Source organism: Bos javanicus, chromosome 1 (genome assembly GCF_032452875.1).
Source record: "Bos javanicus breed banteng chromosome 1, ARS-OSU_banteng_1.0, whole genome shotgun sequence".
Taxonomy (NCBI): Eukaryota; Metazoa; Chordata; class Mammalia; order Artiodactyla; family Bovidae; genus Bos; species Bos javanicus.
The window spans coordinates 156,270,336-156,293,017 of NC_083868.1; the positions used below are offsets into that span (position 1 = coordinate 156,270,336).

The 22,682-nt window shown below is 41.8% G+C and overlaps 1 protein-coding gene across 1 annotated transcript in view; it reads left to right on the forward strand.

Annotated features, from left to right (window-relative positions):
* Positions 1-22,682, forward strand: part of KCNH8 (potassium voltage-gated channel subfamily H member 8) — a 492,242-nt gene that overhangs the window by 63,776 nt on the left and 405,784 nt on the right. The window lies entirely within an intron of this gene.

Consider the following 22,682-nt stretch of genomic DNA (forward strand, 5'->3'; position numbering starts at 1 on the left):
GCTGCTCTGGGTCCAGGTGTCCATAAGCTGAAGGGAGGACTCCAGAATGGCCCTTGTCAGCACCAGGGTCCATGTGGTACTGCAAGCCCCCCGAAATGTCTACCTCGAGAGTCTCTCTCCCCAGGGTGAGCTCTAGTTACCCCCTGCCTCTCCAGGATTGACAGGTGGCTATGACCCAGACTCCTTTCAGTTTGCTGCTTCTGCCCTAGATCCCAGAGGGTGTGAGATTTTGTGTGCTTTTAATGAATGGAGTCCATTTTCCTTAGCCCTCTGGGTTTTCTGAGAGTGTGCTGGCCTTCAACACCAAACACTCTGGGGGCTTATATTCCCAGAGCAAGATCCCCAGGCTAGGAGCCCACTCAGAGGCCCAGACCCCTCATTCCTCAGGGAGAGCCTCTGCAACTGGAGCTGCCTTCCCGTTTGTGGGTCCCCCACCCAGCCAGGAGTGCATCCTGACTGTACCCCAGCCCTGCCGTCATGTTTGTCTGATTGTGGTCTCTTCCTCATATCTTTAGTCACAGGAGATCTTTTCTGCTAGAATCTGGCTTTTATCATCAGCAGTCGCTCTGCAAATAGTTGTGACGTTGGTGTGCCTGTGGGGGAAGGTGAGCTCAGGGTCTTCCTACTCTGCCCTCTTGGACATCATGTAGTATCTTTATTTATTTTATTTAGATACTTCCTTACTTGGCTGCTCCGGGTTTTAGTCATGGCACACAGGGTCTTCATTGCCCCACGCAGGGTCTTAGTTTTGGCAGCTGAACTCTTAGTTGCAATGCGTGGGATCTAGTTGCCTGACCGGGGACTGAACACAGGCCCCTGTATTGGGAGCATGGAATCTTAGCCACAGGAGCACAAGGAATCCCAAAGTCATCTCTTTGCTTTTGTTTTTATTCTTTAATTGGAGGAAAGCGCTTTACAACGTTGTGTTGGTTTCCGCTGTACAACGCCGCAACTCAGCATAATTATACACATATCACCTCCCTCTTGAGGCTCCCTCCCCTCCCCTATCTTACCCCTCTAGGTGGGCCAGAGACTGCCAGGCTGGGATCCCTGTGTTACATAGCCACTGCTCACCAGATATCTGTTTTACACATGGTAGTGTGTATATGTTGATGCTACTGTCTCCGTTCATCCCACTTTCTCCTTTCCCCATTGTATCTACGAATCCATTTTCTATATCTGCATCTCCATTCCTTCCCTGCAAATACATTTGTCAATACCATTTTTATAGATTCCATATATATACATTAGTATCCGATATTTATTTTTCTCTTTCTTACTTCACTGTGAATAACAGGTTCTAGGTTCATCCACTTCACTAGAACTGACTCAAATTCATTCTGTTTATGGCTGAATAATATTTCATTGTATATATGTACCACAACTTTTTTATCCATTCATCTGATATTAGACTTGAAGATTGCGTCCATATCCTAGCCATTGTAAATGGAGCTGCAGTGAACACTGGGGTACATGTGTCTTTCTGAATTATGGGTTTCTTAGGACATATGCCCAGTAGTAGGATTGCTGGGTCATATGGTAGTTTCAATCTTAGTTTTTTAAGGAATCTCCATACTGTTCCACATAGCGGCTGTATCCTACCAACAGGGCCAGAGGATTCCCTTTTCTCCACATTCTCTCTATCATTTATTTTTGGAGATTTTTTGATGATGGCCATTCTGATTGGTGTGAGGAGATACCTCACTGTAGTTTTGATCTGCATTTCTCTAATAAGGAGTGATGCTAAGCATCTTTTCATGTGTTTATTGGTTGTCTGTATGTCTTCTTTGGAGAAATGTCTGTTCAGGTTGGGCTGTTTGTTTTTCTGATATTGAGCCATATGAGCTGTTTATATATTTTGGAGATTAATTTGTTGTCAGCTGTTCCATTTGAAATTATTTTCTCCCATTTGGGGAGTGGTGTTTTAATCTTGTTTATTGTTTCCTTTGCCCTGCAAAAGTGTCTAAGTTTAATTAGGTCCCATTTGTTTATTTTTGTTTTTATTTCTATTACTCTAGGTCAAAGAGTTGTGATTTATGTCAGAGAGTGTACTGCCTATGTTTTCCTCTATGAGCTTTATAGTTTCTGGTCTTACATTTAAGTCTTTAATCCATTTTGATTTTATTTTTGTGTATGGTGTTAGGAAGTGTTCTAGTTTCATTCTTTTACATGTAGCTGTCCTGTTTTCCCAACACTACTTATTGAAGAGGCTAGCTTATTTCCATTTTCTCCTATATTCTTGCCTCCTTTGTCTAATATAAGGTGCCCATAAGTTTGTGGGTTTATCTCTGGGCTTTCGATCTTGTTCCATTGGTCTATATTTCTGTTTTTGTGCCAGTACCATACTGTCTTGAAGACTGTAGCTTTGTAGTATAGTCTGAAGTCAGGAAGGTTGATTCCTCCAGTTCTGCTTTTCTTTCTCAAGATTGCTTTGGCTTTTCAGAATCTTTTCTGTTTCCTTACAAATTGTGAAACTTTGAGGGGTTCTAGTTCTGTGAAAAATACCACTGGCAGTTTGTTAAGGATTGCATTGAATATGTAGATTGCTTTGGGTAGTATAGTCATTTTCACAATATTGAGTCTTCCAATCCAAGAACATGGTATATCTCACCATCTGTTTGTATCATTTTTTTTATTTCTTTCATCAGCAATGTATAATTTTCTCCATACAGATCTTTTGTCTCTTTAGGTAGGTTTACTCCTAGTATTATATTCTTTTTTGTTGCAATGGTGAATGTGATTGTTTCCTTAATTTCTCATTCTGATTTTCATTGTTAGTGTATAGAAATGAAAGGAATTTCTGTGTTGTTACTTTTATATTCTGCAACTTTACTATGTTCATTGATTATCTCTAATAATTTTCTGGTGGCCTCTTTAAGGTTTTCTATGTATAGTATTATGTCATCTGCAAACAGTGAGAGTTTTACTTCTTTTTTTCCATTCTAGATTCCTTTCATTTCTTTTTCTTCTCTGATTGCTGAGGCTTTTTGGTTATTCAACATAATCAAAATCATGCTGAATAACAGTGGTGAGAGTGAGCACCCTTGTCTTGCTCCTGATCCTAGAGGAAACGCTTTCAGTTTTTCACCATTGATAATAATTTTTACTGTGGGTTTGTCATTTATGGCCTTTATTATGTTGCATATGTGTGGCTCATACTGTAAAGAATCTGCCTCCAATGCAGGAGACATGGGTTTGATCCCTGGTTTGGGAAGAATCCCTGGAGAAGGGAATGGCTATGCACTCCACTATTCTTGCTGGAGAATTCCATGGACAGAGAAGGACAACAGTCCATATGGTCATAAAGAGTCAGACACAACTAAACAACTAACACATGCTCCTTCTATGCCTACTTTCTGGAGAGGTTTTTTTTTTTTTTTTTTGCATCTTTTTTTTTTTTTTTAAACTTTACAAAATTGTATTTGTTTTGCCAAATATCAAAATGAATCCACCACAGGTATACATGTGTTCCCCATCCTGAACTCTCCTCCCTCCTCCCTCCCCATACCATCCCTCTGGGTCGTCCCAGTGCACTAGCCCCAAGCATCCAGTATCATGCATTGAACCTGGACTGGCAACTCGTTTCACACATGATATTTTACATGTTTCAATGCCATTCTCCCAAATCTTCCCACCCTCTCCCTCTCCCACAGAGTCCATTTTAATTACAAGTGGGTGTTGAATTGTGTCAGAAGTTTTCTCTGCATCCATTGAGATGTTCATATTGTTTTTATCTTTCAATTTGCTTATACGGCATATCACATTGATTGATTTGTGTGTGTTGAAGAATTCTTGTATCCCTGGGATAAAGCCTGCTTGATCATTATGTATGATCTTTTCATGTGTTGTTGGATTTGTTTGCTAGAATTTTGTTGAAGATTTTTACATCTATGTTCATCAGTGATATTAGCCTGCAATTTTCTTTTTTTGTGGTATCTTTGTCTGGTTTTGGTAGCAGGGTGATGGTGGCATTGTGGAATGAGTTCGGGAGTTTTCCTTTCTCTGCATTTTTCTGGAGGAGCTTGAGCAGGATAAGTGTAAGATTTTCTCTAAACTTTTGGTAGAATTTGCTGGTGAAGCCATCTGACCCTGGTCTTTGTTTTTTGGAAGATTTTAGATTACAGTTTTTATTTCTAATTGATCTGTTCATATTTTCTATTTCTTCCTGGTTCAGTTTTGGACAGTTATACATTTCTAAGTATTTGTCCATTTCTTTCAGGTTGTCCATTTTATTGGCATATAGTTGCTCGGAGTAGTCTCTTATGATCCTTTTTTATTCCTGTGTTTCTCTATTAATTTTCTATCTGGATGATCTGTTCATTGGTGTGAGTGGAGTGTTAAAGTCCCCCACTATTATTGTGTCACTGTCAATTTCCCCTTTAATCGGTGTTAGCATTTGCCTAATGTGTTGAGGTACTTGTATGTTGGGTGCAAATATAACTAATTGTTATATCTTCTTATCCCTTGATCATTACATAGTATCCTTCCTTGTCTCTTGTAATGGTCTTTATTTTAAAATCTATTTTATCTTGAGATGAGTATTGCTACTCCTGCTTTTTTATTTTAATTTGCTTGGATTTTCTAGCCCCTCACTTTCAATTTGTATGTGTCCCTAGGTTTGAAGTGGGAATCTGTAGATAGCATATATAGGGGGTCTTGTTTTTGTATCCATTCAACCAATCTATGTCTTTTGATTGAAGCATTTATTCTATTTACATTTAAGGTAATTATTGATACGTATAATTCTATTACCATTTACTTTATTGTTTTGGGTTTGGCCTTTTCTTTCTCTTGTGTTTTCTGTCTAGAAAAGTTTCATTAGCATTTGGTGAAGAGCTGCTTAATTTTCTTAACTTTTGCTTATCTGTAAAAGTTCTGATTTCTCCTTCAAATATGAATGAGATCCTTTCTGGAGAGAGTAATCTTGGTTGTAATTTTTTTTTTCATCACTTTAAACACATCCTATCACTGCCTTTTGGTCTGCAGCTTTTCTGTTGAAAGGTCAGCTGTTGAAAGGTCAGCTTGAAAGATCATCCTTTTGGGGATCCCCTTGTATATTGTTACTTTTTTCTCGGTGCTTTTAATATTTCTTCTATGTGTTTAATTTTTGTTAGTTTGATGTATATATGTCTTGACATGTTTCTCTTTGGGTTTATCCTGTTTGGGACTCTTTGATCTTCCTGGACTTAGGTGGCTATTTCCATTGCCATGTTAGGGAAGTTTTCAAGTATAATCTCCTCAAATATTTTCTTACACTCTTTCCTTTTCTTCTGGAATCCCTATAATTCAGATGTTGATGTGTTTATTGTCCCAGAGGTCTCCGAGACTGTTCTCATTTCTTTTCATTTTTTTCTTTATTCTTCTCTGCTTCAGTTATTTCCACCATTCTATCTTCCAGCTCACTTATCCATTCTTCTGCCTAGGTATTCTGCTATTGGTTGCCTATAGTGTATTTTTAATCTCAATTATTATGTTGTGTCCATTGCTTATTTTCTATTCTGTATTTTTTCTAGGCCCCTTGTTAGATTTTTTTTTTTTTGTATATTCTTGATCTGCATATCTGTTCTATATATCTGTGCCTCCATTTTATTTCTAAGATTTTGGATCATCTTCACTATTGTTACTCTGAATTCTTTTTCAGGTGCATTGCCTATTTCCTCTTCATTTGTTTGGTCTTGTGAAGTTTTACCATGTTCCTTCATCTGCTGCATGTTTCTCTGCCTTTACTGTGTTTGAAGTCTCCTTTATGTCAGCCAGAAAGTCATAGTTCCTCTCAGTTGTGGAGTCTATCCCCAGTGGGTGAGACTGGACCAGTGATTTGTGGTTTCCTGGTTTGGGGGGGACTTGTGCCTGTATTCTGGTGGATGGATCTGGGTCTTGTCTCTCTGAGGGGCAATATCATGTCCAATAGTGTGTTTTGGGGTACCTATAGGTTTGGTATGGCTTTGGGCAGTTTGTCTATTTTGGGGCAGTTTTGTGTTCCTATTTTGCTGAATGTTTGGCATGAGGCATCCAGCACTGGAGCTTGCTGGCCTTTGGGGGTGGGGGGTGGGGCTTGGTCTCAGTGTTGAGATGGAGGCCATTGGGAGAGTTCTGGTTGATTAATGTTTCCTGGGGTCAGAAGTCCTCTGGTAGCCCAAAGTCCTGGACTCAGTTCTCCTACTTTGGAGGTTCAGGCCCTACCTCTTACCATAGCACCAAGTTTTCACAGGCCACACAGCACAGAAGGAAAAACCCCAAGACTAATGGTGAAAGGAACACTGAACAGCCAAGAACACTCAAGTAACTCACACACAAAGAGAAAAGAAGAAGGGGAAAGAAGGATAAAAACAAGAGTCAAAAAAGAAGAGAACTATCAAGCCAATAAACAAATCCATTAGTGAAAATGAATACTAAAAACTAGACTAGCAAAAACACAAAATAAAAAACATGGGAAAATTTCGTTATAACTAAAAAGTACAGTAAAAATAAGAAAAATAAAATGAATTTGTTTAAAAATCAGATGTTTTTAAATGGGAAAAAGTATGTTATAAAAATTAAAGGAATAATAAAGAAAGAACATAAGAATAATATGAAAAGGAAAAAGAAAAAAACTGTGACAAACCTAGACAGCATATTAAAAAGCAGAGACATTACTTTGCTGACAAAGGTCCATATAGTCAAAGCTATGGTTTTTCCAGTAGTCTTGTATGGATGTGAGAGTTGGACCATAAAGATGGCTAAGTGCCGAAGAATTGATGCTTTTGAACCGTGGTGTTGGAGAAGACTCTTGAGAGTCTCTTGGACTGCAAGGAGATCCAACCAATCAATCTCTGACACTGCGCTTCAGAGAGACAAGACCCAGATCCATCCAACAGAACATAGGCGTTGGTTCTGTACCTGGAAACCAGGAAACCTTCACAAAGTACTGGTCCAATCCCATGCACTGGGGATAGACTCCACAATTAATTGGAACTATGACTTTCTAGCCTACACAAAGGAGACTTTAATCACAGTCCAACAAAGGAAATCCCTGGTGGCTTAGAGGGTAAAGCATCTGCCTGCAATGCAGGAGACCCAGGTTCGATCCCTGGGTCGGGAAGATCCCCTGGAGAAGGAAATGGCAACCCACTCCAGTATTCTTGCCTGGAAAATCCCATGGACAGAGGAGCCTGGTAGGCTATAGTCCATGGGGCCTCAAAGAGTCAGACACGACTGAGCGACTTCACTTCACTTCAACAAAGGAAATCAGTCTTGAAAGGACTGATGTTGAAGCTGAAACTCCAATTCTTTGTGAAGAAGTGACTCATTGGGAAAGACCCTGATGCTGGGAGGGATTGGGGGCAGGAGGAGGAGAAGGGGAGGACAGAGGATGAGATGGTTGGATGGCATTACCGACTCGATGGACATGAGTTTGAGTAAACCAGGGAGTTGGTGATGGACAGGAAGCCTGGAGTGCTGCAGTCCATGGGATTGCAGACAGTCAGACACGACTGAGTGACTGGACTGAACTTAGACCTGCTGTGGTCAGTGTGGGGGCAGCTCAGAGTCAGATCCAGCCGTCCTCCAGCTTGTGTACTTGCCCCAGAGTCCACAGCCTCGGGCTGACTGTGAGGGTTTAATTTGATCCACTGCGCCTGTGGCTGTAGGTGTGAAGTCCCTTCCCCTCTTTTGCTCACACAGCTCCCGGTGCTGTGTGAGCACAGCAGACAGAGCTGGCAGCGTGTGGAGAGGGGCCGCCACGGCCGAGACCTGTGGGAAGTCGCTCAGTCTGAGGTGCGTCGGGCGCGTCCCCGAGGGTGTTGGCCTCGGGTGGTGGGTCTCTAGGCAGAGCCGGGTTCACAGGCTCCCAGGAAGGGGCGGGCAGCCACCTGTGCCCACTCACAGTTGGGGGGCAGCCGCCATCGGGACTTCAGTGGCCCCGGTCCTCTGACTCCGGCCAGCACTGGCCCTGCCCTGATGGTGGTCAAGCGGCCCGCGTTCCCCGCTCTGGCATGGCGCATGGCGGTTGGGTTGTATCGGCCTCTGTCACTTGCGTTGGCTTGGCTCATCCACCGCTGGAGGGACAGAGCGCCGCAGGCACCCTCGCGAAGGCGGGGCCCTGCTTTCTTCGGCACAGTGACAGCACTCCTCTGGCCGGCCGGGGTTTTTCGGGGCTCCTTCAGTCTTCGTGTGAACGCCCCTCGGAGTGTCCTCACTACGGCCAACCCGGGTCTCTCCCTGGGACCCGACCCCGGAAGCCTGAGCCTCCACACGAGGGCCCTCACTGCGCGGGTGCACCAGCCTCCTCTCCACTGGGAGGCGCTGTTCAGCAGCGTCTCTGTGGTGACTTCCCTTGGTTTCGCTCCCTGAGATCCCGTCGCTCATTCCCCACTGAGGTTCGCGACTGTTCCCACCCCCCGACCCCCTGGTCCCCCCGCTGTGAGGGGCTTTGCAAGTGTGTGGAGACTTCTCCTCCCTCATGACTCCCTCCTCAAGGGCAAGTGCCCATCCTAAAATCATTTGTCTCTCTTTTTTAATTTTTATCTTTTAACCTACCTCATGCTGAAGAGAGTGGCTTGCCTTTTGGGAAGTCTGGGGTCTTCTGCCAGCCTTCAGAAGGTGTTCCCAGCAGTCGTTCAGATGCTGTGTTTTTGATGTATTTGTGAGAAGAAAGGCTCCTCCGCCATGATGAAAGTTCCCCTGTCTCTGAACTTCTGTATGTCAATTTTATTTTATGGAGTTGACATAGGTAAATTGTTTTTTCTTTGGTTATTTCTTCTTCTCTGTTACACCTCTCTGAATTCTGTTGGTTTAATGTTAAAAGATTATTTATAGCCAATCATTATGTCTTATGGAGAAGGCAATGGCAACCCACTCCAGTACTCTTCCCTGGAAAATCCCATGGACGATGGAGCCTGGTCAGCTGCAGTCCATTGCGACGCTAGGAATCAGACACAACTGAGCGACTTCACTTTCACTTTTCACTTTCATGCATTGGAGAAGGAAATGGCAGCCCACTCCAGTATTCTTGCCTGGAGAATCCCAGGGACAGTGGAGCCTGGTGGGCTGCCGTCTATGGGGTCGCACAGAGTCAGACACGACTGAAGTGACTTAGCAGCAGCAGCAGCAGCATTACTTCTTATAACTTTTTTCTCATACTATCCAACTCTTGTCCACTGCATTCAGCAAAAGGGCCCCCAGGCTTACTCTTCAGTTCAGTTCAGTTCAGTTGCTCAGTCACGTCCAGCTCTTTGTGACCCCATGGACTGCAGTACACCAGGCCTCTGTGTCCATCACCAACTCCTGGAGTTTACTCAAACTCATGTCCACTGAGTCGATGATGCCATCCAACCATCTCATCCTCTGTCATCCCCTTCTCCTCCCACCTTCAATCTTTCCCAACATCTTGGTTATTTCCAGTGATTCAGTTCTTCGCATCAGGTGGCCAAAGTATTAGAGTTTCAGCATCAGCATTGTCCATCCAATGAATATTCATAAGTGATTTCCTTTAGGATTGGACTAGTTGGATCTCCTTGCAGTCCAAAGACTCTCAAGAGCCTTTTCCAATACTACAGTTCAAAAGGATCTTTGGCTCTCAGCTTTCTTTTTAGTCCAGCTCTCACATCCATACATGACTACTGGAAAAACCATAGCCTTGACTAGACCTTTGTTGGGAGAGTAATATCCCTGCTTTTTAATATGCTGTCTAGGTTGGTCATAACTTTTCTTCCAAGGAGCAAGCGTCTTTGAATCTCATGGCTGCAGTCACCATATGCAGTGATTTTGAAGCCCCCCAAAATAAGATCTGTCACTGTTTCTGCTTTTTCCCCATCTATTTGCCAGGAAGTGATAGCACCAGATGCCATGATCTTAGTTTTTTGAATGCCAAGTTTTAAGCCAGCTTTTTCATTCTTCTCTTTCACCCTCATCAAGAGGCTCTTTACTTCTTCTTCAATTTCTGCCTTAAGGCTGGTGTCATCTGCATATCTGAGGTTATTGATATTTCTGGCAATCTTGATTCCAGCTGGTGTTTCTTCCAGTCCATCGTTTCTCATGATGTACTCTGCATAGAAGTTAAATAAGCAGGGTGACAATATACAGCATCGACGTACTCCTTTTCCTATTTGGAACCAGTCTGTTGTTCCATGTCCAGTTCTAACTGTTGCTTCCTGACCTGCATACAGATTTCTCAGGAGGCAGGTCAGGTGGTCTGGTATTCCATCTCTTTCAGAATTTTCCACAGTTTGCTGTGATCCACACAGTCAAAGGCTTTGGCATAGTCAGTAAAGCAGAAATAGATGTTTTTCTGGAACTCTCTTGCTTTATCAATGATCCAGTGGGTGTTGGCAATTTGATCTCTGGTTCCCCTGCCTTTTCTAAATGCAGCTTGAACATCTGGAAGTTCACGGTTCACGTACTGTTGAAGCCTGGCTTGGAGAATTTTGAACATTACTTTACTAGCTTGTAGTTGAGTGCAATTGTGCAGTAGATTGAGCATTCTCTTACTCTTAAGGGTTTCCAGTTTTTGTCAGGGTCTACTCTGCTATTTAGACTTCTGTTTCTTTTTTTAAATTTTCATCTTAGTATTTACCGTTTTTTATAACAAGTTATTTATGTATGTTTTATAATTTGAATATTTTGTTCTCACTATCCTCTTGGATAGTATTTAATTCTGAGAACATTAGTTCTACATATTTTTCATCTTTCTCATGTCTTGTGCTTGAGCAGCTTTTTCAGATTTGTAAAAAGTTTGAAAATGTAAAAATTTTTTCAATTTGAAAATTTTTTTCAATTTTTTTCAGAATTTTTTTTCAGAAAATTCAAAAAAATTTTCAATTTTTTTCAGCAAATTTTTTCTTCTTTGGGAGAGTAGGTTATTGCCTCTTTTTCAAGTTACTGGATTTCCTCTACACATCTCAGATTGTACAGTCTAAGTAGCTTCAGTGTATTTTCACAGACTAGACGAGTTTTGTTTGTTTGTTTATCAGTAAATACACACCTTAGAGATGAGAGTTTGCCTCTAGTTATTGTTCAGAGGAGAATATGGGTAGAATATTGACCTTCAGCCAGCTTGTGCTTTCCTGAATGTCTCATGATATGCTTTACTTAGGATTTTGTCTCCTATTTCCAGTACATGTGCCCACTGTTGGAGTTGCCCATGTCAGAGTTCCTCCTGTGATAGAATGTGCTCGTGTTCGATTTTAGTTTCAACCAGGCCAAAAAAAAAGTTATTCACCTAAATAGTCCACTACTCTCATTGGTCTTACAACACACTATAATTTTTCTGTTAACTTCCTGTGATCCAATTCTCCAAAGAACACGACTATCCCAGGATTTTTAAAGGTCTTTTCTGGTTAAGATAATCATAATCAGGCTGGATTTTGACATTAGTATATTTCCATCTGCTTTATTTCTTCCAGGAAGTCCATAGTTGTCCCAGATTTCAGGTGCTCTTTTACTTTTATTTTTTCATTTGTCCTTTTCAAAGGAGTTTGAGGAGATGTGTTTATTCCACTCTCTTCCATCTTGATTTGTGGCAGCCACATTTCCTTTATTATTGACATTCAGTTCAGTTCAGTTGCTCAGTCGTGTCCAAGTCTTTGCAACCCCATGAACCGCAGCATGCCAGGCCTCCCTGTCCATTACCAACTCCCGTAGTTTACCCAAACCCATGTCCATTGAGTTGGTGATGCCAACCAACCATCTCATCCTCTGTCGGCCCTTTCTCCTCCTGCCTTCAATCTTTCCCAGCATCAGGGTCTTTTCAAATGAGTCAGCTCTTCACATAAGGTGGCCAAAAGCGTTGGAGTTTCAGCTTCAACATCCGTCCTTCCAATGAATACCTGGGACTGATCTCCTTCAGAATGGACTGGTTGGATCTTCTTGCAGTCCAAGGGACTCTCAAGAGTCCTTGCTAACACCACAGGTCGAAAAGCATCCTCTAATCACATGATGCATTCATTTTGAGTAACTGATTATGTTTTTCCAAGTTACTATTTTTCATCTTTCTATGAAGTTGACTTGGGTTTGGGGTTGATTTGTTACCATTATATTTATTTTCACTCAGCCTGATTCCCATAAAAGAGATAACTTCTTATCTTATTTTCAGTTCAAAATACTTATAGTAGGCATATTTAGATTATTTTTGCTTTGACTCCATCCCTTCATTCTTTCTGGAGTTATTTCAGTGCAAAGAAATAGAGGAAAACAACAGAATGGAAAAGACTAGAGGTCTCTTTAAGAAAATTAGAGATACCAAGGGAATATTTCATGCAAAGATGGGCTCAATAAAGGACAGAAATGGTATGGACCTAACAGAAGCAGAAGATATTAAGAAGAGCTGACAAGAATACACAGAAGAACTGTACAAAAAAGATCTTCATGACCAAGATAATCACGATGGTGTGATCACTGACCTAGAGCCAGACATTCTGGAATGTGAAGTCAGGTGGGCCTTAGAAAGCATCACTACAAACAAAGCTAGTGGAGGTGATGGAATTCCAGTTGAGCTATTTCAAATCCTGGAAGATGATGCTATGAAAGTGCTGCACTCAATATGCCAGCGAATTTGGAAAACTCAGCAGTGGCCACAGGACTGGAAAAGGTCGGTTTTCATTCCAATCCCAAAGAAAGGCAATGCCAAAGAATGCTCAAACTACCACACAATTGCACTCATCTCACATGTTAGTAAAGTAATGCTCAAATTTCTCCAAGCCAGGCTTCAGCAATATGTGAACCGTGAACTTCCTGATGTTCAAGCTGGTTTTAGAAAAGGCAGAGGAACCAGAGATCAAATTGCCAATATCCACTGAATCATGGAAAAAGCAAGAGAGTTCCAGAAAAACATCTATTTCTGCTTTATTGACTATGCCAAAGCCTTTCACTGTGTGGATCACAGCAAACTGTGGAAAATTCTGAAAGAGATGGGAATACCAGACCACTTGACCTGCCTCTTGAGAAATCCATATGCAGGTCAGGAAGCAACAGTTAGAACTGGACATGGAACAACAGACTGGTTCCAAATAGGAAAAGGAGTACGTCGATGCTGTATATTGTCACCCTGCTTATTTAACTTCTATGCAGAGTACATCATAAGAAACGCTGGGCTGGAAGAAGCACGAGCTGGAATCAAGATTGCTGGGGGAAATATCAATAGCCTCAGATATGCAGATGACACCACCCTTATGGCAGAAAGTGAAGAGGTACTAAAAAGCCTCTTGATGAAAGTGAAAGAGGAAATTGAAAAAGTTGGCTTAAAGCTCAACATTCAGAAAGTGAAGATCATGGCATCTGGTCCCATCACTTCATGGGAAATAGATGGGGAAACAGTGTAAGACTTTATTTTTGGGGCTCCAAAATCACTGCAGATGGTGACTGCAGCCATGAAATTAAAAGATACTTACTCCTTGGAAGGAAAGTTATGACCAACCTAGATAGCATATTCAAAAGCAGAGACATTACTTTGCCAACAAAGGTCTGTCTAGTGAAGGCTATGGTTTTTCCAGTGGTCATGTATGGATGTGAGAGTTGGACTGTGAAGGAAGCTGAGCACCGAAGAATTGATGCTTTTGAACTGTGGTGTTGGAGAAGACTCCTGAGAGTCCCTTGGACTGCAAGAAGATCCAACCAGTCCTTTCTAAGGGAGATCAGTCCTGGGTGTTCTTTGGAAGGAATGATGCTAAGGCTGAAACTCCAGTACTTTGGCCACCTCATGCAAAGAGTTGACTCATTGGAAAAGACTCTGATGCTGGGAGGGATTGGGGGCAGGAGGAGAAGGGGACGACAGAGGATGAGATGGTTGGATGGCATCACCGACTGGATGGACGTGAGTTGAGTGAACTCCGGGAGTTGGTGATGGACAGGGAGGCCTGGCATGTTGCAGTTCATGGGTTTCCAAGGAGTTGGACATGACTGAGCGACTGAACTCAACTGAGGCATATTTAGAAATGGTCTTCAAACTTGCTGGCATTTTCATCCAGTCAAATATTATTACAAAAGCCTTATTCCTTGCTTTTTTTTTTTTTACTGTTTTAAATACAGAATTGCAACCAGTTGTCATAAAAGATTTAAGATTTCCATGTCACGTTTTAGAAAGATTCATTTATAGAGGCACTCAAACTCTGTTATTTTAAAGCATGAGTAACCAACTCAATGGACGTGAGTTTGATCAAGATCCAGGAGATGGTGAAGGACAGGGAAGGACAGGGAAGCCTGGTGTGCTGCAGTCCATGGGTCGCAAAGAGGGGGACACAACTGAGTGACTGAACAACAACAAATGAGAAAAGGAGTTTTAATTTGAAAGCTGAGGCTGATCCCCTGCAAGGATGATTTTCATACCCTATTGACTGAAAGATTAGATTCTCAAACATATGCCATTTTTAAAAGTAGTAAAGAAAACACCTCCTAATTCCAATATTTCATAAGTCCTTCCTTACCAAACCTGTAATTTAGTACTCAACACAAAGTATACATGTGAGAATTTAATATTAACGTAATTTAGTGGAGTTTCTACAGCAGAGAAAAATAAGAACCCAACTTCTGTATTTCCATGGACACTAATGTTCCCTTGTTTTTTGTTTATTTTGTATTTCTTTTTTTTTTTGACATCTTTATTTTTTTAATAGAAGGATTCCTTGCTTTTGAATCATGCCATTCTCTTCCTTTCCTCCTTGTTTTTCTTTATCCCCTGCCTGCATATTTAATCTAACAAATATTTATTCAGTATCTCATCGAACCAGGTGCTTTGTATCCCAAGAGATACAAAGGTGAGTGCATAAACCATGATTTTGGCCTTGCCTTTGTGTCTGCAAATTTAAGTGAGACTGCAGGTGTGAAAAGTGCTATCAACTATAAAGTGCTATATAAGGCTCCATAGAAGTATAGGTAGATGCAGAAGTGATTCAGTTTAAATTTGGGGTACAGATTTAACGTTTTAAAATTAGCTCTAAAAGCTTTCTGATTGTTGCCTTCAGTACTGAGTATTAAAGTAGAGATAATTTTGCTATTGCAAAAGAAGTCTCCTCAAAGAAAGAACTGTTTTACTAATGAAATTTTGGTTTAACTTTAAAGCTGCAAACATTTCAGGGAATTTATTAAGTATTAGCATGCTTTTTCTTGTAGTTTGTGTGTATGCTTATGTGTATGCAAAGATCCAATGAGACAGTATGTGTGAAAGTGTTTTAAAAACTGTGAAGTGCTATATAAATGTAAGGTGCTGTTATTGTGAAGGGAGAGGATGTCAAGAGTGGAATTTGCATAGGGAGGGTGCAGAGTCAGGTTTCTGTGGCCGTACTGGGACAGGAAAAGACAGTAGAGTAAGTTTAAGAAAAATTAGGACTTCCTATATGGTATATTTGGAAGCACACTAGAATGGACCCCATTTCCAAAAATATCTTTTTGTCTATAAGCTCCTATGGCATTTGAAATTCAGCTAGGGACATTGTTTTGCTTGTTGCTAATAGTAGGTGATAGAAGCGACTCTTGAGAGTCCCTTGGACTTCAAGGAGATCCAACCAGTCCGTCCTAAAGGATGTAAGTCCTGGGTGTTCATTGGAAGGACTGATGCTAAAGCTGAAACTCCAATACTTTGGCCACCTCATGCAAAGAGTTGACTCATTGGAAAAGACCCTGATGCTCGGAGGGATTGGGGGCAGGAGGAGAAGGGGACGACAGAGGATGAGATGGCTGGATGGCATCACCAACTCTATGGACATGAGTTTGAATGAACTCCAGGAGTTGGTGATGGACAGGGAGGCCTGGCGTGCTGCAATTCATGGGGTCGCAAGGAGTTGGACATGACTGAGGACTGAACTGAGCTGAAATAGTAGTTAATAGCATACATTCAAAAGTAGTCTTTTTATAATGCTAGGGTTTAACATTTGAAAGCAGTTTGCTGTATTTTTATTAGTTCATGATAACACATTGAGCTAGGTCTTGGTGGTGGTATTTTTATCTTCATCATCTTTGTCCCTTTTTTTATTAATGAGGGAGTAAGGATTGGCAGTTGAATAAAATATTTATCCCGTAATCAATGTGTGACAGACTTAACCCAGACCAGTTTATTCCAACCCATCTTGCAGGTTAAAGCCCTGTTTGTTAAGCAACTATTAGACACAGAGAATTCCAAAATCTGACAGTCCAGTCTCTTTACAGGGCTCCCATGCATTGGTTGAAGAGGCCAACATTATGCGTTGGAAACAGTTAGGGAAGGTCATAGACAGTGTTTGATTTAAAGTATTAAATTGCCTGGAAAGAGCTTTACTAATTTGGATAAGGAAGAAAGCAGTATGGGTTGGTTTAGGTCAGGAAATGCTTTGTTAAGAGGTGGGATTGTCCAGTTACTTAAAAAAGGTAAAAAAAGAGTAGAAGGCCATTTCAGGGTAGTAAAGCATTATGAAGAAAGCCATCATAACTGAAAGTGATGGTAAAATTAATGACGTGATATGTTTTCAGGCAAAATACCGGTCATTTCTATAATCAAATGTTTTCCCTGAGCCTCAGCAGCTGTGGGAACACTTGAATCCTCTCTTGCCAGCTGGAGTCACCCCCACGCCTTTTCTCTGCTTTCATCACCTACCCTGGCACCCACTTACGAGCTGCTGCCTGACCTCCTGCAGTTCCAAGGCTCAGTGTGTTCCCTCCTCATCTGGTTGTGAAGGGAAGCCTTTCCCACCATATTCTGCCTTTTCAGAAGGAATCCCATGGCAGAACTTCTTCTTTTTTTTTTTTTTTTTTTGGTGGCAGAACTTCTTGGCTCTGGCCGTATAGGCTTTTCCCCCCTTGACTCCCATAGGGCTCTTCTTCAAGGCACATTGGAGCTGACAAAGCAGATACATGAGAGGTGGGCTCATATCTCATCTATTCTCCATCCCCATCAGAGACCCTCTCTTCAGACATTTGCTCTGTTGTTTGACAGTGAAGCCTCTGTTACCCTCTTTGTATTAGTACAGTTCATCATATGGATACGATGCAATGTTTTACCTTGCCCTACAAAAGTGAAAGGGAGAGATATTCCATCTGCCTAATAATTCCCCAGGAGCCAGAGCATGGCATGTAACCCAAGCTTAGCCAATCAGATACTGGAGTCTGAGACCCTGATTTTGGAGCAAGACATCCAGGAGAGAAGAGTGAGTTAGGAACTATGATGACTATGAAAGTGTTAGTCACTCAGTCGTGTCCAACCCTCGGGGACCCCATGGACTGTAGCCCATTAGGTGTCTCTGTCCATGGAATTCTCCAGGCAAGGATGCTGGACTGGGCAGCCGTTCCTTTCTACAGGGGATCTTCCTGACCCAGGGATCGAACCCAGGTCTCCTGCACTGCAGGCAGATTCTTTGCCATCTGAGCCACCAGGGAAGCCCATGATGACTATAACAAGGTTCAGTATTGGTGCCAGCGGTTTGTAGCAGTGGTGATTCCTTTGCAGAGGCACCAATCTTATAATTGCTTCCTTGGTCCTCCAGCCCCCATATTCCCTGAGTCCTCCTCTTTTTTCAATTTGCATCTTTCTCTTGCTTTCTTGCAGATTCTGCCACACCTGATATTGTTCTAGCAAATGTTAGAAAGATAGAAAATTAGAGAATGTTCATTTGCTTTAAAAAAATATTTAGCTCAAGTTAGTTTATTTTATTTTTATTTTTTGCATCAATGCACTCTGACTCAAAGTAAAAGACACCGTTGCAGATTTGGCTTATTGGGCCATGCTGACTTTTCTTTTCTTGTGCAGATTCTCCCCAGGAGACCCCCAGTCAGCCGTTTGTTAAGCTGTCATCTTCCTCTACCTGCAGAAATGGTGTACTTGAAATGCCTAAACCTCATGAATACAAGCTCTGCTTCTTTCCTGAATTTTCCAGCTCACATGTATATTGAGAAAATGATTAGGTACTATTTGAGTCGTGAGGAGAGGGAAAGGACTACCTATTTCCATGTGTTAGGAATTTTGGATTCCTGTTCTGGTCCAGTTATCACCGATATTCTCAGTTAATGATCACACCAGTGTCATCAAATGGACACAGTGGAAGACTTTGAAATTAAAAAAAAAAAAAAAATACTGAATTTCTTCAGTGGAAAACTAGGAACACTTAAGAAATGCATCCCTCCTGGTTATCTGATAATTTTCAGATGATTGTCTTTGAGCCATCTTTAATTGTCTTTGAGCCATCTGCAACTCTGTAAGCTGTGGGTCACTAATAACAATGCAAACGATTCTTGTCTACAGATGTACAAATACATTATTTCCTGGTGAGGTGAAATTTGCTTTCTTTGCCCACTGTTGAAGAAGCCAGGTTTTTATTCTATTTCTAAGTTTATTTTAGCATTTTTTGCTGCTTTTGTCTGTGGTTCTTTGAGCTAGTTTTAGCATCTGTCTCATCAATTAAGAAATTAAATATTGTCTTGGACACCTGCATACTGTAAATTCGCATGACAGATTTTATCTTGTAAAATAGTGATCCTTTAACAATCTCAGTTTATGAACTAGGAAATATTACACTTTTGGCCCCTAGTGCTAATGAGTGGCAGGGGTAAAATTTAAGACCAGATTTTCCAACTTCAAATTCAACAATCTTTTTACAAGAAAGAAGGGAGAAGTAAAACAAGCATCTTATCACTTCTGCCCCTGTAAATTTAGTGTTTTCCTGAGCTTCCTCCTTCCAGTGTCTTTGTCCTTTATTTTGCTTTACAAACTGCTGATCATTACTATTCTGAAATGCTGCTTTATTCCTTTCTCTTTGGCCATTTGTCTCAATGGCTTCTAGGGTCAGTTAGAATATTTTGAGCTATGGACTTTGGAATTTAATCCTCCCCATTCTAAGAACTGACCCATTGGGAAAAAAAAAACAAAACCCTGATAATCGGAAATACTGAAAGCAAAAGGAGAAGGGGACCACGGAGGATGATGAGATGGTTAGACAGTATCGGCGCCTCAGTGGACTTGAATTTCAGCAGCTCTGGGAGACAGCGGAGGACAGCGGGGCCTGGCTGTGCTGCCATCCACGGGGTTGCAGAGTCAGACACAGCTTAGCGACTCACAGCGTCATCTCGCCCACGTATCCTCCAACGTTATCTTACAGGCAGCATGCCTCGTATTTACTCATCTTTGTCTCCTCTGTTGTGAGACCTTCCCCGAAATCCAGTAAATCCTAAAAAGTCACTTCCAGTCAAAGTTCACTTGTCCAGTGAAGTTTTCCTGCATCTGTCTGTCATGGAGTCATTGTCCTCTCCTCTAAAGTTGTATTAAGAGCATGTGTCTGTCCAGCCATTTGACAGTCAGTCTTGCGATTGTTTAGGGGCATGCGGGCATTTACGAATCATGACTTTAGAGGCAATATGGGGCAGTAGGTAAGAATATGGGCTTTAGAGTGAGGCTGCCTGACTCCACATTTCAGCTCTGCCGCTTCCTCCTTCTGCAACCTTAGGAAAGCCATATAACTTCCCAGCAGTGTGGTTTCTTCACTTCTAAGAGGATAATGAGATGTCCTAAGTAGATTATTGTGATGATTACCTGTGCTAGTACGTGCTGAGTGCTTATATGAATACTTTGGGTCCAAAATAACTGTTGTATAAAACTTTAAGATTATTATTGACATTATTACTGCTTTACTCATCCTTGACCTATTTTCTGGGTGGAATTTAAAATTATTTGAGAAAAAAATGTTTTTCAGAAAGTTTTTATAGTGCTTGTCACAAATTTGATGCTTGGTATATTTGAAATCTGGTATAGGGGAGACTGTCAAAGGGTTTTGAATAGGGTTTTATATGTCAGAAGCAGCATTTAGACACCATGCAGCAAGGTATTGAATCAGCGGTTAATTCAGTAATTACAAACAGGTGATAGCTTTTTATTCATTTCTACTTAATAAATGTTTTTTCAGTATTCACCATGTGCCAGACATAGAGATCAATCATAGAGATTCAGAGCGAACAAGTAACCCTTCCAGTCTTTAAGGCACTTAGCATCCCGTATAGGAAAATTAGTAAGTACATGAACATGAAGTCTTATTTCCACACTGTATAAAGTGTTACTGACCAGGGTTCTTGGCCTTTCCCGTTCAGTGAAAGAGGAGAGTGAAAAAGTTGGCTTAAAGCTCAACATTCAGAAAACGAAGATCATGGCATCTGGTCCCGTCACTTCATGGCAAATAGATGGGGAAACAGTGGAAACAGTGTCAGACTTTATTTTTGGGGGCTCCAAAATCACTGCAGATGGTGACTGCAGCCATGAAATTAAAAGACGCTTACTCCTTGGAAGGAAAGTTATGACCAACCTAGATAGCATATTCAAAAGCAGAGACATTACTTTGCCAACAAAGGTCCTTCTAGTCAAGGCTATGGGTTTTCCAGTGATCATGTATGGATGTGAGAGTTGGACTGTGAAGAAAGCTGAGTGCCGAAGAATTGATGCTTTTGAACTGCGGTGTTGGAGAATACTCTTGAGAGTCCCTTGGACTGCAAGGAGATCCAACCAGTCCATTCTGAAGGAGATCAGCCCTGGGAGTTCTTTGGAAGGAATGATGCTAAAGCTGAAACTCCAGTACTTTGGCCACCTCATGGGAAGAGTTGACTCATTGGAAAAGACTGATGGTGGGAGGGATTGGGGGCAGGAGGAGAAGGGGACGACAGAGGATGAGATGGCTGGATGGCATCACTGATTCGATGGATGTGAGTCAGAGTGAACTTCGGGAATTGGTGATGGACAGGGAGGCCTGGTGTGCTGCGATTCATGGGGTCGCAAAGAGTCAGACACGACTGAGCAACTGAACTGAACTGAATCATCAGAATGTTGTAAGAGGCCAGACGAGAAATTCAGGCAAGGCTTTATTGGGGCCCTTTCTGCCGTAAAGGTTCCCTTTCTTGCTTCCTGAGGGGGAGGCAAGCTAGTCCCTTAGAAGAGATGAGCATAAGGGTGTGTCCAGGGGTTGGGCTGGGGGGCTCAGGTGATCTGCCCGCCCCTTAGGTGGTGCTGAGTGCAGGAGGCAGGCACAGGACTCTGCTCTTATTCCCAACACCTTGCTTTTGCTCCTGCACTTCATGAAAATCATGAAGTGTCGATTGAGCTTTTTCAGTCTTTTTGTATCTTGTCCATAATGTGTCCCAGCTGCACATGTACACAGTTATTTTTAGTCTCTTACAGTTTGTTTGTATTCTGTTGCTCTGGGAAATGTTCATCCACATGCAAGCGCTGCAGCAAAGGCCCCAGCCCATCTCAGCAGGGTATGTGTAAGCACAGGAGACAGTGGGAAGCAAAGGCAGGGACAGAATTGGCTTCCTCAAGGAGGTGATTCTTGAGTCAACCATAAATAGAAGGCCTTGGAAGGTAAAGGTGTGGGAGTGTTCTAGCAAGTAGGCAAATCTGTAGAGGCCAGACCAACATGGTGGCCTACGGAACTGCAAGAAGATAAGTCTTGACTATGGCACAAATAAATGTGGCTTTATGCTGGAGAAGTAATAGGGCTCCATTGCCCTGGGTCGGGGAGATCCCCTGGAGAAGAAAATGGCAACCCACTCCAGTACTCTTGCCTGGAAAATTCCATGGGTGGAGGAGCCTGGTGGGCCATGGTCCTTGGGGCCGTAGAGTTGGACACAACTGAGTGACTTCACTCACTCACTATTGCCATAAAAATAGCTTAGACCTTTTCCTGTGGCCAATAGAGAACGTGTGGAGATTTGAATCTCTATAATAAATGATCAAGAAGATTTATAAACTATTGTGATTCTAAATTATGCTTAATTTTACTATTACAGAAGTAAAGAAGCACTGTATGAGCACAGTGTGACCCCTCAACACAGTATCCCGAACAGTAAGAACAACTGGTGCTAATCCCCACTCTCCAATGGTGTTTGCATTGTGTTCCTAACAGGGAAATACACCACGTTTGTGTTTTAGGGTAGCTCTTAGAATGTAGAGTCCCAAGAAGTATGTAGAATCCCAAGTAGTTTTCAAGATAAATTAGCTGAATCATTAAGAACGAGGGGTCTGCAGAAATGAGGCATGTTTCAGAAAATATAGAAGGGAGAGAGATAGGATGAGAGGGGCCCCCAGCAAGGCCACTACTTGGAAGAGCCCTAAGTTGTTACCAAGCCCGTAACTGCTCGCCCCACGACAGGCCAGTGAACCGAGGGATGTGTTGGGGCAAGGAACAGTGACTGTATTTGGAAAGCCAGCAGACCAAGAATGTAGCATCCTGAAGGACCATCTTGCCTGAGTTAGAATTTAGGCTTCCTTTATACTCAAAGGGCAGGAGTTGTTGCAAACAGAAGTTCTTACAGGTGTCCACGTAGGTCTGTTCATGATATTACTATAAAACTCCAACAAGACAATGGTTATTTTCTGTTACACAACTTTTTATCTCTATATAAATGGAAATGTGCTATTCATATCTTTGAAAATAGCCCTTGATAATGGACTATTCTGTGTATTTCAGGCTATAGGCAAAATTCTTAACTTGTAGCAAATGCAATAGAATACAGAGATTAAAGTAAAATAAATAGATCCAATATGGAATCAGACTTGTTCTTCCCTATTGCAGAGTCACCAGGACCTCAGAGCAGTCATTGGTGGCAGATGATCACGTAATCACATAATGAAGACTCACTGGCTGATCAACATTTGCCTATTATTGATTTCCTATTCCTGTTACTGATATTCCTATTATTGGCCTCATGTTTATGGCAGAAAGTCATAAAATAGGAAATGCTGTGGGAAGGGAAAGCTTGACATTTTG